The 17,438-nt window shown below is 30.7% G+C and overlaps 1 long non-coding RNA gene across 2 annotated transcripts; it reads left to right on the top strand.

The window, feature by feature from the left end:
- The first annotated feature begins 6,254 nt into the window (after nucleotides 1-6,254).
- LOC131619415 (uncharacterized) lies at nucleotides 6,255-7,816 on the top strand. 2 transcript variants are annotated; one of them, XR_009288948.1, is made up of 5 exons: nucleotides 6,255-6,526; nucleotides 6,656-6,903; nucleotides 7,105-7,198; nucleotides 7,307-7,324; nucleotides 7,596-7,816. It is a non-coding gene; the product is annotated as an uncharacterized LOC131619415 (long non-coding RNA). The 2 variants fall into 2 exon arrangements; XR_009288947.1 differs by having other exon boundaries at nucleotides 6,633-6,903.
- Nucleotides 7,817-17,438: the final 9,622 nt, after the last annotated feature.

The raw sequence follows: 17,438 nt of genomic DNA, 5'->3' as shown, positions 1-17,438 counted from the left end.
TCTTGGTAAGTTTGATTCCAAAGCACAAAAATGTTTCCTTCTTGGATATTCTGAACGCTCAAAAGGCTACAGAGTATACAATACTGAAACATTGATTGTAGAAGAATCAATCAATATCAGGTTTGATGATAAGCTTGGTTCTGAAAAACCAAAGCAGTTTGATAATTTTGCAGATTGGGATATTGATATATCAGAAGTTGCTGAGCCAAGAAGCAACGCATCAGAAGCAGAGCTTCTCAGAAGCAAAGAATCTGAAGATCAAGCATCAGCTTCTCTGGAGAATCTAAGCATTTCTGAAGAACCATCTGTCAGAAGATCATCCAGACTCATCTCTGGTCATTCAGAAGATGTCATTCTTGGAAAGAAGGATGATCCAATCAGAACAAGAGCATTCCTTAAGAACAATGCAGACTGTCAATTAGGTCTTGTGTCTTTGATCGAGCCAACTTCTGTTGATCATGCTCTAGAAGATCCAGACTGGATAATTGCTATGCAAGAAGAACTAAATCAGTTTACAAGGAATGATGTTTGGGATCTTGTTCCTAGACCAGATGGATTCAATATAATCGGCACAAAATGGGTCTTCAGAAACAAGCTCAGTGAGAAAGGTGAAGTGGTAAGGAACAAAGCCAGACTGGTGGCTCAGGGTTATAGTCAGCAAGAAGGGATTGACTATACAGAAACCTTTGCACCAGTGGCCAGGTTAGAATCTATTCGTCTATTAATTTCATTTGCCACTCAACATAACATCACTCTCTATCAGATGGATGTTAAGAGTGCCTTCTTAAATGGTTATATAGATGAAGAAGTTTATGTCCATCAACCTCCTGGTTTTGAAGACTCTCTGTCTCCTAATCATGTTTTTAAACTAAAGAAATCATTGTATGGATTGAAACAGGCTCCCAGAGCTTGGTATGAACGCTTAAGTTCTTTCCTTCTGGATAATGGTTTCACTAGAGGAAAAGTGGACACTACTCTCTTTTGTAAAACCTTTAAAAGGGATATTTTAATTTGTCAAATATATGTAGATGATATTATTTTTGGAACATCTAATGCTACACTTGGAAAGGAGTTTGCTGAGTCTATGCAGGCTGAGTTTGAAATGAGCATGATGGGAGAACTCAAGTATTTCCTTGGAATACAAATAAATCAAACATCAGAAGGAACGTATGTTCACCAAACCAAGTATGTGAAGGAACTTCTGAAGAAGTTTAATCTTCTAGACTGCAAAGAAGCCAAAACTCCTATGCATCCAACATGCATCCTAGGTAAGGATGAGGTAAGTAAGAAGGTAGATCAGAAGTTATACAGAGGTATGATTGGATCTCTTCTATATTTGACTGCTTCTAGACCTGACATTCTGTTCAGTGTTTGTTTGTGTGCTAGATTCCAATCAGATCCTAGAGAATCTCATTTGACTGCTGTTAAGAGAATTCTAAGGTATCTGAAAGGTACTACTAATGTTGGCTTAGTTTACAGAAAATCTAAAGAATACAACTTAGTAGGATTCTGCGATGCTGACTATGCTGGAGACAGAATTGAAAGAAAAAGTACTTCAGGAAGTTGCCAATTTCTTGGAAGTCATTTGATCTCTTGGTATAGCAAGAAGCAAGCAACTATTGCTCTATCAACAACAGAAGCAGAATATGTCGCTGCTGCTGGTTGTAGTACACAGATGCTCTGGATGAAGAGTCAGTTAGAAGATTATCAGATATATGAGAGTAACATTCCTATATTCTGTGATAATACTTCTGCTATATGTTTATCTAAGAATCCTATTCTTCATTCAAAGGCTAAACATATTGAGATTAAACATCATTTCATAAGGGACTATGTTCAGAAGGGTGTTATATCTTTAAACTTTGTGGATATAGACCATCAATGGGCTGATATCTTTACAAAACCCCTGGCTGAAGATAGGTTTAAGTTCATTCTGAAGAACATCAGTATGGATTTATGCCCAGAATGAGAAGATGAGAAGTTCTTATGTATGACTATCTTCTGAAATGAAATTTTTTTTAAATCAGAAGTTCTGATTGAAATCTTTTAGAAATTATGATTCGGTTATTACTAACGTTTCATTGTCTAAGTTGATTCAGAACCTCTTTTAAAGCAAAACAGCTGTAACGTTTTATCTCGGGATGGTAAACCTGTTGTTACTATTCATGGATAAGCGCGCGTGCAGTTGAAGGGACGCCGACCATAGGTAACTGTGCTAGTCACCTCATTTGTCTTTATTATCTCTCCTCATGTCACGTAACATTAAATGCTATTCATCATTCGTTTCATTTTATTCTCTTTTAAATACTCTTCAAACGCTTCTCCTTCCCTCATATATGTTCTCTTTTTTACACTCTATCTGTGTTCTCTTTCTCTATCTCTCTGCATTCCTCTCTTGTAATTTGTCTTTTGTCTATCTATGAAAAGTTTCCTTGTTTTACATTCCAGTGATTTTATTTGTCGTTTTATTCATCTGAATCTTTTGAAATATTCTTTTTGATGTTATGACAAAAAGGGGGAGAAGATAAATGATAAATGATTTGATTAATCTATCAGTTGCTGGGTAAAGCTCCCATACATTTACTAACAAGAACTGCAAGTTCTATATGGTTTAAGTGTTTTGCAGGTATAAAGAAGGGAAGAAAATCTTCAAAGCAAACACAAGAAGCAAAACCATAAGAAGTGTTATTCTGTAAAAAGAATAAGCTCATGGAAACTGAAGCAAGCTGAGTGCTATCAAGCTTCAGAAATCAGAAGCACTGAAAATAGAATTTAATCCATATTTGTCTATTTGCTTTGACAAACTTCTATTTGCTCTGATACATTATTTTAGCCTATATGGCTCTGATACATATCATGTGTTCTAATATACATTTTATGTTCTGACTCGTTCATGCTGACTTTTGTCGTTTAGTTTTTGTTCTGTAACATTTCAGGATGTAGAGATGCTCTGATGATGCTCTGGTACATTCAACAATGTTCTGATACAAATCTAGCATGAAGTGATGTTGGTAGAAATTCAAAGCTCTGAAGCTATCCGAGGGAAGCAGAAATCAGAAGCTGTGAATGTTCTAAAGATCCAGAAAACTCAAGTTCTGAAGCTGTCCTAGATGGAAGCAGAAATCAGAAGCTGTGAATGTTCTGAAGATCAAAGAAATTCAAGTTCTGAAGCTGTCCTAGATGGAAGCAGAAATCAGAAGCTGTGAATGTTCAGAAGATCAAAGAAATTCAAGTTCTGAAGTTGTCCTAGATGGAAGCAGGAATCAGAAGCTGTGAGTGTTCTAGGGATCTAAGGAAATTCTAGTTCTGAAGCTGTCCAATGGAAGCAGAAGTCAGAAGCTATGAATTCTCTGAAGACAGAAGCTTATATGATCGTCTCTACCGAAATAATCAGGGAAGTCTTTTATTAAAGTTCTTCGAGTATTTATTTCAGGGGGAGATTATTTATCTCAGGGGGAGATTGTTAATCTCAGGGGGAGACATATTCATATGCTTATGCTATAGCTGTGTAATTTGTCTTTTGCCGTCTGCTCTTTCTGATCGCAAATTCATATCATTTATATATGTTTTTGTCATCATCAAAAAGGGGGAGATTGTTAGAACAAGATTTGTTCTGATCAATTATCTTAGTTTTGATGATAACAATAATATGAATTTTGCTTAAGATTATATGGTACTCTAATCCAATGCAATTCCCTTTCAGGAAATATATAAAGAGTATGCATAATTCAGCGCTCAGAAGCTTTGTCTCAAAGGGTTCAGCATGCAACATCAGAACATGGTCTGGCAAGACATCAGAAGATGGTCGAAGCAGAATCAGAACATGGGTCTATGGAAGCATCAGAAGAACAAGAGAACAGAAGCACTGAAGTTCTGATGGTATCACGCTCAGAAGCACTTCAAGGTCAGAAGATCAGAAGATGCTTTGCACCAAGCTGTTTGACTCTGATGATATTCAAACGTTGTATTCACAAACATCAGATCAGAAGAAAGTACAAGTAGCAAGCTACGCTGACTGACAAAAGGAACGTTAAAAGCTACTAAAGGCTACGTCAGTAGACACAGCGTGAACAAGGCTCGAGGTAGTTGACAAAAGCGTATAACATTAAATGCGATGCTGTACGGAACACGCAAAGCATTAAATGCACTCAACGGTCATCTTCTCCAACGCCTATAAATATGAAGTTCTGATGAGAAGCAAGGTTAACAAAAACGATCCTGAACAAAACAACGCCTATTAACTTGCTGAAACTCTGTTCAAATTAAAAGCTCAGAATCTTCATCTTCATCAAAGCTCACTACATTGCTGTTGTAATATATTAGTGAGATTAAGCTTAAACGTTAAGAGAAATATCACAGTTTGTGATTATAGCTTTGAAGAAGCAATTGTAATACTCTTAGAATTGATTACATTAAGTTGTAAGGAACTAGAGTGATCGTGTGGATCAGAATACTCTAGGAAGTCTTAGAAGTTATCTAAGCAGGTTGTAACTAGAGTGATCGTGTGGATCTGTATACTCTAGAAAAGTCTTAGAGGGTATCTAAGCAGTTGTTCCTGGAGTGATCAGTGTGTGATCAGAAGACTCTGGAAGACTTAGTTGCTGACTAAGTGGAGAACCATTGTAATTCGTGCGATTAGTGGATTAAATCCTCAGTTGAGGTAAATCATCTCTGCGGGGGTGGACTGGAGTAGTTTAGTTAACAACGAACCAGGATAAAAATAACTGTGCAATTTATTTTTATCTGTCAAGTTTTTAAAGCTACACTTATTCAAACCCCCCCTTTCTAAGTGTTTTTCTATCCTTCAGTCATATCCCAAAATTTACCCTATTTGCAATTTCGAGGATATTTTAGAAGACGACTTGATCATCCATTGTAACATTGTGTTTGTGTTACCTATGGAATATGACCGTGTATCTGAAGTCTCAAAAGCTGAAGATTAGTCAATAACTTAAGAGGCTAGCGACCAAAAGCCTCTATGCTATTATGTAATGGGTAATGGAGTTATAGAAGAGCAACAAGCTGTGTTTGAGAAACCCACTACAAGCATGTGTCATACCCCAAAATTTACCCTATATTATTTGGTATGCTATTATTATTATTATTATTATTACTATTATTATTATTGTTTGTTTTTATATTAAACTTATTGGAGGTGTATAAAAAAAATAAGGGTTTTATTGGGCTTAACATTGTAATTGTTAAGCCCATTTTTTTTAAAAAAATCTCCAAAGGATGTATGCAAAATAGGGATGTGAGTCGTTAAAATATTTCTTAGGCCCATTGAATTAGAGCTTATTTAGGGGTATCTTATTTTTTAATATTTATCTTACATATATAGAATTTAACTAATGGATTAATTTAACAAGTTAAAATGTTGGTTTTAGTTATATAAGTTTTTAAATTAAAAAAGGGTTAAATATATAAAACCCCCCTGTAATATTAGCGAGATTCGATTTAAGCCCATGTAAAAACTTTTTTTTTTAAAACCACCCTCATAATTTCCAGATTATGTGGATATAGCCCCTGTGCAGCCTAGATTCCATTTTTTAATGACTAGGCAGTCCAGTTGGATTTTTATTTTATTTTTTATTTAATTTCTAACAGCCACGTGTAATTTATTTAATTTTTTATTTGATTTTTTTATTTTATTTACTTTTTTGTATTATTTATTTATTTTACGTTTTCTTAAATAATTTTTATTAATACTTTTTAGAAATTATTTTTTTAAATTAACAAAATAATATATTTGGGTCTAAGCCCAATATTGTCCATTAGTTGCCCAGTGGTCCACTTACTCTCACATTGTTTCTAATCCATAACATTATATGTTTGGTTGTTATATAAACACTTATTATGTTTATTCAACAAACGATGTGGGACTAAAAGTGTAGTAAATAAACATTATTACTGAAGCAACACAATAGGTAGTCCTCTCACATTCTGTTTATACAAACTTTCTTACCATCCAAACTTCATTTCAAATGGCTCACACCCGAACCACCACCAACTGATCATCATCAACAAACCATGAAAATTTGTAGTCTAAACAGAAAAAAATTTGCCATCTATAATATAAGAAAGGAAATTGTTCTGGATTATACAATTTTACCCTTTATTTATTTGGTGCCACACAATTTTGAGGACAATTTGAGTCCAATTCAACTAAATGTCAGTCAATTACTTGATTTTGGTTACATTACAAACATGATTTGCAAGAAAATAAGCTAATAACCAATATTTATATATTATATAAGTTCAGTTTCGTTGCAGTTGAACCAAAGTATCATGAAAAACACAAACTAACCTAAGCTACTCCAAAATATATGTTTCCAATGCTTTTACTGTTCACTCTTTTATCACATTGCCTTTCTTCCTCAACAACTCTCTCTTCTTTCAGTACTACTCTTTTCTCTCTTCTATCAAACATCACAAAATTATTTTTCTCTTTTCTTTGTGAAATCAGTGGTTTTTTTAGATCTATGAGAAAGACAAGTGATGTTTTGAATCTATGAAATCAAAGAAGGTATTTGTTTGTTGTTTCATCAATATATGTTCTTCTTCATGGTTTTGTTGATTTCATAGTTTTTTTTTGTGTTGTTTCACCAATAGATGTTCTTCTTCTTTTTCAGATCTATTAAATGTTTTTTTCCAGGTTGTTTTACTGTGATATGAAACGGCCTCCAGGCGGATCTGAAATCGAAACCACCAGATCTGAAATCAAACCGTGACTAATATTGAAACTATGATGTTGCGATTTTTGATTCTTCGCCTTTTGTGTTTTACAGATTTCACCATCTTCTTCTTTTAGATTTCACTTTGCTCAACTTTTGTGTTTTTGACTTTGCAGGTTTTCTCCTTTGATGTATGAGGCAGCAGTGGTGCATAGTAGAAATAATTTGGGTTATACATTATTAAATATTTATACTTTTAATTTCAATGGTGTTGAACTGATTTTTTTTATTGTTGCAACATATGAATAGTTTTTAATGTTGAGAACACGATTCTATGATATGAACCTTTTTTTATTGTATTTACATATACTTTTTATTGCATTTGGTAACCTCTTATCACTATCTCCTAAAGTTGCTGTGAAACTTGCAGAAATTGAAAGTCATACACATGGAAAGTTCAAGCTAACAGTAACATTGACTAGGATATCACAGGGCAGTCAGAAAAATTAAATTAAGCTGATATGGTGTGTTATCTGAATATTTCTACAGAGTACTTTTTGACATTTAATATTTGAAATAAATTATCAAATTTCTTTCTCACAAATCTCTTTCATAAAAATTTATTTTTGCAGGGTTTATCAATTCTCCAGGTATGTGACTTAATCCCGATTATGTATTTGCAGAAAAAAATTTATATCAGAGCATATCCAGATTTAAGTAAGAGTCAGTGATAACACAACTAAATAGGGTTGTAATTGTAATACTTTTGGAGATACCTATAAAACATTTAAATTACAAACACAATGATACAATTTTTAACATGAATTGTTAGTGAAATTTGTACATATCATTGTTTTATGCAATTGACAACACTAACCTGAATTTTAATTAATGACAATTTAATTTGAAATTCTTTTACAGGTTGTTCTTGCTCCAGTCACACTTGGTCTTCTTCTCAATACATATGCATAGGAATAAAAGCATTGCTGAATTTTGATGTATTGTTTCTTTGATAAAGATGTGTAATGTGGTGAGGATAAATTAAAGTTTGATTAAATTTTTATAGTAAGTAAAATAATAAACTTTATAGGTTTACAAATATATTTAATATATAATTTAAAATAGAATGTAGTGGAACCAAACTGGACAATTCTTTTATAATATTTTATCTTAATTTTTTTTTATAAAATACTTATTTGATTTTGATTGTGAATATATTATATATGAATATACTTAGTTGATATTGATTGTTTAATATATAAAATAGAGAGAAATCGATCAACAAACTCAGGCAAAAGATAAATAAATTATTTAATTAACAGAGTAGTGTTTATAAGGTAAAAGTTATACTGTTACCTTACATTGGTATTTCTTAAATTAAAAATTAAAAACAATAATTACATTATAACAAATGCTGATTATGTATTATATAATATTGATTTTATATATAAAAAAAATTTAAGGTGTATAATTGATTTTGATCGTGAATATATTATGTATGAATATACTTAGTTGATATTGATTGTTTGATTTATAAAATACTTAATTTCCTTTACTCAAAATCTCTATTAGTATATTTTTTTAAAGTTAAATATTTTAAAATTGTGATTTAATTTTAATTGGTTGATATGGACTGTTCTTTTTATAAAATACTGATTGTGATTTATATATATATATATATATATATATATATATATATATATATATATATATATATATATATATATATATATATATATATATATATATATATATATATATATATATATATATATATATATGAGGCAGATTGTGATTTTAAATCTTGGCAACAATGAATTTTCAAAAAGGAAATGAAATTAACTCATCTATATCCAAATACGGAAAAAAAAATCAGTTTCATCTAGAAACTGCATTGACTTTTTCATATAGACTTTTAAATGTTTAGTTTTTGAAACAAATTTGTTAATATATTAAATAGTATAAAAAGAATTTATTGTCATTTGAAAAAATTAATTAATTTATGTTATTTTTGCAATGGAAAAGGAAACATTTTTTAATTCAAATTTTTGTTATATTTATCAATCAATTAACAATAAAACTTAAAAGGTAATTTATCAATAAATTAAAAATAAAATATTAATCATGATTTAGAACCATTAGAGTCACTATTATCGTATTGATCCAATAAATTAAAAATAAATATTAATCATTATTAATTTTGATCCAAATTTTTTTATATCACCGTTCCAAAAATATGTGATTTTATCATTATTTTGATATGTGTGTCAGTGTGTTTATGTAATAAAATTATTATAACTTTTTTAGACGGTTGAAATAGTTTACTTGGTTTATTGTTAATTACTTTGACATATAATTTGCTAATAGTTAACATGTTCATACCTTTCTCATCCAATCATTACTTCTATATATTAAATTTTAATCATTATTTTTATGATTAAATTTTTTATATTATAAACTATTTATGATTATAAACTATTTATATATGTTATTATATCAAATATTATGATTATATGATAATATTATGATTATAAACTATTTATATATGTTATAATTTTTTTTTTAAAAAGTTGGTGTTTATTTATGTTTTTTTAGCTATGTAGAATATTTATGTAAAATCTATAATATAAAAAAAATTTAGATGATTTAGAAATCTCTCATCTTCCATTTTTTCTTATTTTGTCACCTCATCTAATTGAGGGCAATTTGTATCTAAAATTTACTTTTTTCCCAAACCAATGATGTTACTTTATTCTATTTCAACTACATGTTTATTTTATTATGCCTTTTGTTGTCAAGTTTGGATCAATTGATGATGTCATCTAATTCAATTACAATTTCTTTCTTTTTTTTAATATTACTTTATATCAAATATTTTTTATTTAAAAATATTATACGAGAAACAATTTATTATTAATCTAAATATTTCTATATACGAAAATTTAATATTGATCCAAATATTTTTGTAAATGATACCTAAACAAAATTAAAATTTGTATACAGGAAAAAAATCTATTATTGATGTATATATTTTTATATACGAAATCCAAATATTTTTGATTCAAAAATGGTATACGAGAACAAATCTATTTTTAATCAAAATATTTTTATATACGAAAATTTACTATTTATCCAAATATTTTTGTAAATGATACCTAAACAAAAATGAAGTATGTATACGGGGAAAATCTATTGTTGAATTATATATTTTTAATAAAAAACGGTATTAATGATCCGAATATTTTTTATTCAAAAATGGTATACGGAAAAAAGTTTATAATTAATCTAAATATTTTTATATACGAAAATTTACCATTGATTCAAATATTTTTTAAAATGATATCTAAACAAAAGTAATATTTGTATACGAAAAAAATATCCATTATTGATCTATATATTTTTATATAAAAAAATAGTATTTAAAATCGAAATATTTTTTATTCAAAATTATTATACGAAAGAAAAATCTATTATTAATCTAATTATTTTATATACTAAAATTTATATTGATCCAAATATTTTTGTAAATGATACCTAAACAAATATGAAGTTTGTATACGGGAAAAAATCTATTATTGATCTATATATTTTATATATGAAAAATGATATTTATGATCCAAATAGTTTTTAATTCAAAAATGATATATGGAAAAAATTTATTATTGATCTAAATATTTTTATTTATGAAAAAGTTTATTATTGATCTAAATACTTTTTTGAACCTTCTATTTAAAATAAATATATTATGTACACAAATACGCGCAACAGACCAGAACCCGTGCGTATGCACGGGTTTGTTACTAGTTTTAGAAGTATGCACGGGTTTGTTACTAGTTTTAGAAGATGGAAACAATCAATGGTTTACAGTGGAGTACCGAAACTGCAGCTCATGTGTTCATGTGGGCAAGTGATTTTCAGGTTCGTTCAATTTTCAATGGATAGACAGGAAGCCAAACCATTGAAAGACAAACTCAATTTGTTCAATCAAAAGTTTAAGGAAATGTGTGGATAAAAGGTAATAAAAACAAGATGTAGCAAGACAACATAACATGCATGCATATACAAGTAAGACTCCCCCGACTCAGAAAAAGAAAAACGTTTTATTTCCGTCCTCATTACATATTTCTATATTTCTATGGCTATTATGCATAAAAATACAACCACATCTTCCATGCATAAGTGAATATGTAATAGCAAATGTAGTTTATATTCTCTCCCATGTTTTGTGACTGATTTATTAAGCTTGTTTTTTAGCTTATTTCTTTTAGTTTGAACTTTCATGTTCATAACCTTTTCCTCAGCGTAGGAAGAAGCGTAAAAGTGATTCTCAAGTTCGGTTTGAGAGCTACTGCTATCAGAAACATCACTGCTTGTTTTTGAACTTTGCATGGGAGGATTGATTCACAATGGCTTAATATGACTACAAACAAAGGAAGCCATAACAATAACAAAGGAAGCCATTCACTTCTCTCTCTCACACATTTGAACTTGATAATGATAGTTTTATTTCTTTCCTTTGCATTTTTGTTTGCAAAATGAAGAACACTTGAAAAATATTATTTCTTTCTATTGCATGTTAATAGTTGGAAATATGATATTACCATGCAATGCATCCATGGTGGTTACAAGGATAAGAAAAAAAGAAGATATTACCAAGCAATGCATCCATGGCAATTGCTGCATGAGTAAATGGATTTCAAAACAGTGAAGTAATATGGTGGTGAATGTAAGAGAACAAAATAATGAAGCCTGCATGTAAGAGAACAAAACAATGAAGTAATATGATAATGTTAATACTTAATTGTTTTCAAAATCTGATTACAAACTTCCAAAATTAGAATAATAGTCGAATCTCACATTAAAACTCATGAAAACTTAAATCCCTAATTTTAAAAGTGGTACAAAATCAATTCTGTAATTAACATTATCATATATATAATGAAGCCTGAATGTAAGAGAACAATTAAGTATTAACATTATCATATTAATTTATTTATTTTTTTATTATTATTGTTTATTTGGAAATTGTTGACTACATTAAATTAGGGTTTAGAACCCTGTTCATCTTCTTCCCCGCAGCGGCCGCCCTCTACCAACACAAACCCTAAAATCTAAATCAACAATCACTCAAAATCAAATAAGGAAGAAACAAATTCGGAAATAAATCAAATATAGACATAGACGAAATTGATTGTTTCATTTATCAGTAAATCAAAATCTGATTACAAACTTCCAAAATTAGAATAATAATCGAATCTCACATTAAAACTCATGAAAACTTAAATCCCTAATTTTAAAAGTGGTACAAAATCAATTCTGTAATCTATACAAAATCAAATCCCTAACATCTAAATCGAATGAAACTTAGCTTAGGGCTTTGTTCTGATTGTGTAGAAATTGCTTAAATCTGAAAATTTTGGGGATTAAGGTTAGCAATTGGGGTTAGGGTTCTTGTGTTGTTGTTGGAGTTCATGGGTGGTGGTTATGTTTCTGGGTTTTCCTTTTTTGCAGAAAAGTGAGAGAGAATTGGTAAGAAGTGAGAGAGGAGCGGATAAAAAAAGAAAAGAGGAATGAATCGTTATAACCAGCCCTTTTCTTTTTTATAAAAAATGCAATTTGTTAAAATAATAATAATAATAATAATAATAATAATGATCTTATGCGTAACCCTTGCCATGGTCCCTCGGTCCAGCTCACATGCAGACCGTTAGATCGTCTCATTCTGGATCTACGCCCCAGATCGCAACTCTTTGGACAATTAGATTTGGATCAAACGATCAAGATCTTGCAACCCCACCGTAACATCATAAGCGAGCCTACACAGTGCCTGACGGACTCGAAAATGTCTATTGGGTCAGGCTTGTATCTATTAACACCCCCTGAAAATTACTCATGAACATAAAATACACCCCCTGATTTTAATTAATAAATTTTAATCTATATTCTTACATTAAATAAATAATTTGAATAATAAATTAATAATGTAATAACTAATTATTTGACATCTTCTAATATGTAGCAATTATTATTTTGTTTAACAAATAATTTAGAAGATTAATAACTAAAATTATGTTCTTATTAGAAATAACGACTAGTTTAATTAATAAAGTTGGCTTAGTCAAATATCTCATCATGTTGAAAAAAAAAGGATTTATTTAATTGCTAAAATCATTAAAATATTAATTCCTGTTGTACGTTATAACCAATTTCAAATGGCTTTATATTTAACTCTTTTACCAATCTTTTAATTTTGTAAGATTTATTATAATTATAATTGAAAAAACCTGTAAATAATTTTCTCTTTACTATCTCCTTTATAAATCCATAAATTATACTCTTTTACTAAATAACTTTTGCATTCCAAAATTATATCACAGTTGTAAAATAAACTCTTAAAGTTACTTTTGTTTCTCTAAGTTAATAAACCTCAGATTTCTATTTCTATTAAAAAGTACTTAATATTCTAATTCAATTAAAACACTAATTATTAATTATTCAATACATATAATATAAAAATAGGGATTGTACACTAAAAAATCTTTTAATCACACCTACGAACTACGAAAAACTGCAAACTAAGTAAAGCACATTCAACATACAAAATAACGTACAATCCCATAAAAAAAACACCAACAAATAACTACAAACTACGTTGACTCTGATCCTCCAATAAAGAGGTACGTAGGCATTTGGGCAACCGAAACGAGTCCATATTCCCTAAAATTAAGTAGATTTGAGATTTTATTCTCTACCCTACAGTGCACCTTTAACCACAACTTTTTATAAATCTTACCCTAAAACTCTTATCGTAAAATGTAAAACCTTAAGTAAGGGTTAAGGGTGCCTAACACCTTCCCTTGACCCTAATTTCTCAACTTACCCAATTTCTCTAACATTAGGTTTTTTTCTTCCGTATTTACACTTATCTTAGGATAAAATAAAAACATAAGTGGCAACTCTGTAGTTTAAGTTAGAATAACTCAAAATTTAAAGCTAGTCGTAACAACATGATGTATCAGCTAAAGCCTTTGTTCATAAGGGCAAAAGTGGATGGATTTCTAGTAAATAAATTCTTCGTTGACGGGGGTTCCGCAGTGAACTTAATGCCTCAATCATTGCTGAAAAGGATCGTAAAGGTCGACACAGACCTACGCCCACACAACATGGTCTTGTCAAACTTTAAGGGGAAGACAAGCCACATCTTGGGAGTGATTCAAGTAATTTTGTCAGTTGGATCGACTGTGAGACCAACATTATTTATGGTAATTCCATCCAAAGAAAATTACAATTTGCTCTTAGGGCGCAAATGGATTCATGGAATAGGAGTTGTACCTTCGAAGCTGCACCAAAGAGTGTCAATTTGGCGTGAAGATCATATTGTTGAGAATATAGAAGCTGATCATGGTTACTTCACTGCTGATGCAAAAATGGTGAATAGAAGGAACTTTGTTTTGATAAGGAATTAGCGACAATACCTCCATGTTATCCAGAACATGAATTATTCTAGCCACGCCCAGATACCGAAAGTGTTTTAACCCTGCATCCCACACATGGTTTCATTTTAGACCAAGAAAAGTGGACAAACATCTAGCTGATGAAATGGGTTTACCATCCAATGGGTGGGATGCTGAAAATAATAGTGACGATGCCTGGGTCAAAAGTTGTGGCAAGGATTTTAGCCTATGTAGCCGAAAACAGATTAAATATGGCTTTAGAGGCCAATAGTAACATAATAAATATGACACCTAAAGCCACGTTGACAGAAAATATTGGCCAAATCAGCCAACCAATAACTTTAGAAAGCCGGAGGCTTGATTGGAATTATGATGATGAGCCTTTGGGGTTTAAAAAAGACCCAAGAGATGGTATTCAAAGAATGCAAGCGCGAGATCCCTTGGAAGAAGTCAACTTGGGGGACGGAATCACAAAGCGAATCACGTACATCAGCACCAAGGTCGATGGAGCAATGAAGAAACAAGTGATTGAGTTGCTTAGGGAGTTTAGGGATTATTTTGCACGGGATTACAACGAAATTCCTGGTTTCAGTAGAGAGATGGTTGAAATGAGGTTGCCTATCCGTGAGGGAAAATGACAAGTTAAGCAATTTCCAAGGAGGTTCACCCCAGAAATGTTGTAAAAAATAAAGATTGAAATTGAACTATTATTAAAGAGTAAATTCATCAGAACAACCAGGTATGTTGAATAGTTAGCTAATATAGTCCCTGTGATTAAGAAGAATGGAACACTTAGAGTCTCTGTATATTTTAAGGACTTGAACAAAGCTACTCCAAAAGATGAATACCCAATGCTTATGGCAGAAATGTTGGTAGATTCAGCCACATGCCATGAGTATTTAAGTTTTTTGGATGGTTATTCTGGTTATAATCAAATCTTTATTGCTGAAGAAGACACTCTTAAAATAGTGTTTCAATGTCCTGGGGCATTAGGAACTTATAAATGGGTGGTAATGCCTTTTAGGTTGAAGAATGTTGGGCAACGTATCAAAGAGCAATGAATTAAATGCTCCATGACTTCATATGCACATTTATGCAAGTGTACATTGATGACATTGTAGTTAAATCACCCTCAGGGAATGGTCTGACAATCCTTTGAAAGGATGAGGAAATATGGATTGAAAATGAATCCATTGAAATGTGCTTTTTGTGTTCGTGTAAGTGACGTTTTAGGGTTCGTGGTGTATAAAAAAGGAGTTGAAATAAATCAGAACAAGACTAAGGCAATTTTGAATAACAAAGCGCCAACTACCAAGAAGGAGTTACAGTCTTTGTTGGGGAAGATAAACTTCTTGAGACGATTTTTGTCAAACACGAGTGGCAAGACTTTGGCATTCTCTCCTCTTCTACGTCTGGGTAAATAGTTAGAGTTTAAATGGGAGCATCGTCACCTAAAGGTGTTCGATTGCCTAAATAAGTATCTGATGAAACCTCCCATGTTGGAACCACCTAGCAGAAATAAGAGCATGAAATTGTATATTTCAGCGTCCGAGTCGACGTTGGGTAGCATGTTGGCCCAAGACGACGAAAATGGTGTTGAAAGAGCCATTTATTATCTTACTCGAGTGTTAAACGATGCTGGAACTAGGTACACTGCTATTGAAAAGTTGTGTTTATGTTTGTACTGCTCTTCTAGTAAACTCAAACAATATATAAAACCAGTTGAAGTTTCTGTTTATTCCCACTATGATGTTATTACGCATATGTTGTCTAAGCCTATCTTACACAGTCGAATTGGTAAGTGGGCATTAACATTAACTTAATATTCACTTACGTATGTCCTATTAAAAGCAGTCAAAGGCCAAATTATTGCTAATTTTATTGCTGACCATTCAGTGGTCGACATCACAGAAGCCTACGTAGATACAAAATCTTGGCAATTATACTTTGATGGGTCTCGACAAAAAGAAGGCACTGGGGTAGGCATTTTCATGGTGTCGCCAGATGGAATCCTAACCAAAATTCAGGTACAAAATTTAGGGAGAATGCTCTAATAATGAGGCCGAATATGAAGCCTTGATCATAGGACTCCAAATTATATTAGATGTGGGCATCAGAGATGTGGATATGAAAGGTGACTTAGAGTTGGTAGTAAAATAACTAACTAAAGAGTACAAGTGTGCCAAGGAAAACCTGGTGACATATTGTTGTACCCCAAAATTTGCCCGCACTTTTCAAACTATTCAAATTTATTTTTAAAATTTTGGGTTCATTTACATTGACATCCTATGTTTTATAAATATTCAATTTAAAGTCTATTTTAAAATATAATAGTTTAATAAATAGAAAAATGTTTGCCTATGCTTCATACAATTTCAATTGGTTTTTTTATTTAAAATAAATAACATAGCACATTTGGTAAGAAGGAAAGACTTGCAGACAGAAGGTCACAGGTATGAATCCCGCTTGGTGCATTATCTTTTTTTTAAACTATTTTTTATCTTTTTTTCCACCTAGACGTACCTGGACACAAGTACGTCCAGGTTCTTAATCTTGGGACCAAGAAGGTCCATGGGCCTCTGGGTTGGATCATTTCCTTATTTAGGATTGATTTTTAATCTAATTATAGTCTATAAATAGTAGGATTCCCACTCTCTTTTTTCGATCATCAACAATTTTCTAACCTTCATCAACAGTAACCAACAATAACTCACAATTTTTACAGATCTTTTTTTTTTTCATACATTTTTTCAAACCCTCTATTTGTTTGGCCAATGATTTCCATATGAGGCCCCCTCCCTAATTTTTTTTTTTGTTTTCAATCATATGATGTCAATTCTGATGGCTCTTGCTCTTTAACAAACTAATAATTTTATACCACATATAAATTTTCCACCTTTTCACAGACAATTTGGCAATCATCTAGATCTAACGTCTCACTTTTTTTATCAACCATTTTTCAATTGATCTCACATTCACACACTAAAAATTAACACTCCGTACTATATAATATATATATATATATATATATATATATATATATATATATATATATATAAAATATATATATATATATATATATATATATATATATATATATATATATATATATATATACATGTATGTATGTATATATATATATATATAAGTCAAATCTTTATATTTATTCTTTAGTCAAGCCATTTTTTTATCAAAACACACCTTGTATAAAATCTACAAAACCAAACTCTCTTCAATCATTCATAAAATTTTTCATGACATTAACAAAAAATCATACTAGAAACAATTTCAAGCCATAAACAATTGAGTT

This window comes from Vicia villosa, linkage group LG1 (genome assembly GCF_029867415.1).
Source record: "Vicia villosa cultivar HV-30 ecotype Madison, WI linkage group LG1, Vvil1.0, whole genome shotgun sequence".
Taxonomy (NCBI): Eukaryota; Viridiplantae; Streptophyta; class Magnoliopsida; order Fabales; family Fabaceae; genus Vicia; species Vicia villosa.
The sequence above is the reverse complement of the archived record's forward strand: the minus strand, read 5'-3'. Positions and strand labels throughout refer to the sequence as shown.